The sequence below is a fragment of the Cyprinodon variegatus genome, unplaced genomic scaffold, assembly GCF_000732505.1.
Source record: "Cyprinodon variegatus isolate N-32 unplaced genomic scaffold, C_variegatus-1.0 Scaffold121, whole genome shotgun sequence".
Taxonomy (NCBI): domain Eukaryota; kingdom Metazoa; phylum Chordata; class Actinopteri; order Cyprinodontiformes; family Cyprinodontidae; genus Cyprinodon; species Cyprinodon variegatus.
Genome location: NW_015150574.1, coordinates 1377051 through 1379732, shown reverse-complemented (window position 1 = coordinate 1379732; position 2682 = coordinate 1377051). Strand labels below are relative to the sequence as shown.

Genomic DNA, 2682 nt, shown 5'->3' with positions numbered 1-2682 from the left:
CATCCATCCATCCATCCATCCATCCATCCATCCATCCATCCATCCATCCATCCATCCATTTTATGTCATGCTTGTACAGTAGTAGCGATTTAAAATTTCCCCATTTTTCTTGATAGGCCCTTGGCTGGTCTCCTACGATTACTTTTTAACCATCAACCTTTGTACTAACATATTCTTTCTGTCAGGATTTTCTGGACATTAGGATCTAAAGAGGAGCATCATCTCCTGGTCAGATCCTGTGATTTAGTGAAAGGGTGGAGCCAGAGTAAAAAAATATGCTAGAGGGGGGTTCCTCAGGTGGCTGGAACTTGACGGGGATATTGCTGGGAGTTGCAGGAAATTGGGGTGCCATTCAGCTGACACTGTACCATGTTCAATGCTTGGTTTACAGGGTACACCCTGGACAGGTCACCAGTCTATTGCAGGGCAACACAAAGACGAACAGGACAAACCATTCTCACACACACACTCACACCTAAGGAGAATCTAGAGGAGCCAATTAACCTAACAGTCATATTTTTGGACTGTGGGAGGAAGCCAGAGTACCCGAAGAAAACCCACGCATGCACAGGGAGAACATGAAAACTCCACGCACAAAGACCCCAGGAATCGATCCCAGCACCTTCTTGTTGCAAGGCAGCAGTGCTAATCACTGCTCCACTGTGGAGCTCTATTTGTATACTTTGCCATTTATGTCAAATTTAAAAACAAAATTAATAAATAAATCTAAACATTCTAGCATATACTAGTAAATGGGTTTATGAGTGGGTGATTGAATATTTTAAAAACAGAAGCAAAATAAAATGTTAAAAAGTACAGGCCATTTAACATTTTACCAGAGTATATGAAAATTTCTATTGTTTCATTCTCCCCACAGTACTGACAATTCCTTGTATCATGCTTTTGTATTTGAAATAGAAAAGTCCCTCAGTATCTAAATCTTCATGTCTGACTCACGTCTTGTTATAAATCTTTCTTCCTTTCTGCTCTTTCTCCCCATTATCATCTTCCCTGCTCTCTTTTTAGTCCTATAAAATCATCTCTTTTCCTCCTTGATCTCACCTTTTCTGCCATTCTTTCTTTAGTTTTTGATGGATGATACTCCTTCTCTTTTATTTACAAATGCATTGAAAATTCTTCCTCTACTTAGGTTGATTGATTGCAGCCCTTTAGTTACATAACACCAGGTTTGAAAGGTAACTAGTTACATTTAAGACTATGACATATTAAATAATATTTTTTCAACAAATGTAAATATTAATTAGTAATAAGTCTTACCTGCTGCTTGTGATTTTAATTATTTATTGACTGAATGTGAAAACAGCGGTCTCAGTTTTTACTTTCAAGTATGCTATATAACTGTTTGACATAAGAGATTGTGGATATGTTGGCCAAAGGATGGGGTGAAGATTAGAATCACAGTATTCTGAGGAGGAGGAAAACCACAGAGAAGCTTCATAGATATAGGGAAGGATGAAGCGGGTTACATATGATACAGAAGAATGCTAATCTAAAGAACCATAAAGACAGCAAATACATATAATACTTCCCAAAAATGTATAATGACACACCTACAATACCTTAAGAGAACAGGTGTTCTGAATAGGCGCTATATGAATGAACTGGTTGTGGAGATTTATTGTTGTGTTACATGTTTTTTTTTAAGAGTGCTTCTTTAACAATTTATTAATAGTTTAAGGGCAATATTTCCTCTTTTGCTTTATGAAAAACACTGGAAGAATGTTTTTTCTGCCTACAAACATAACTCATTTTAGTAAAACTTTGCTTTAGTATTTTTTTCAAATTTTTGAGTACTTTTTTTGCACTGCATCGGGACCTATCATTCATCAGTCCAAAACGTTGACTAAATTGACTTTAAGCTATGTTTGATATCTAATGTGTCGGTATGATTGGAGTGAATTGTCCTTTCATGTTTTTGTGTAAGGTATCACCTGACAATATAATTTTCTTTCCATTTTAAAACAAATGTTACAATGGGAATTGATGCCATATATTTTCATCCATCCATACATTTTGTGTCACGCTTATCCAAAGTGGGGTCACGAGGGGGGCTGGTGCCTATCTCCAGCTGTCTGTGGGCGAGAGGAGGGGTACACCCTGGACAGGTCGCCAGTCCATCGCAGCGCAATGCCATGTCTTTCCATTGTTGTTTAATCAAACCAAGGGCATATCATTAAAAAAATTTAAAAGAAGCAATAATATGTGAGTGAAACAGGAATGAATTTGAAATCCAGTGTTTTGGTCATGTGAACAGTGTATTCACATGTAGGAGGATGACCTGTGACCAGTTTGAATTTGAAGTTGATCAAAGCTGCCTGCAGGTGGGTGGACAAAAGTGTGATTCTGTGATTGTATAAGGTACTTAAACTGTAAATATTGTACATGCTTGAAGCTTTGTTAAGACTATTTTTACTGTAACTAGAAAGCTTTTTAATTAATTTGTTTTTCTTTAGTAAGAGAATTTGAATGAGTTTAAGTAATCTCACAAACTTTAAATAAAATCAAAAGGAATTATTTTCATGATTAACTTTGGAAGATAAACTTTGAAAATGTTTGAGACTGAATGTTTTTTACTGAAGTGCTGAACCTCACAGTAACGTTTTAAGTTTTTACACATTATAGTTACATTTAGCAATTGGTAAACTTAAAGGAATAGTACAC

At 36.2% G+C, this 2682-nt stretch overlaps 1 protein-coding gene across 2 annotated transcripts in view; it reads right to left on the bottom strand.

Moving 5' to 3' along the window:
• LOC107085319 (transmembrane protein 132B-like) overlaps positions 1-2682 on the bottom strand; it is a 333447-nt gene that overhangs the window by 43415 nt on the left and 287350 nt on the right. The window lies entirely within an intron of this gene.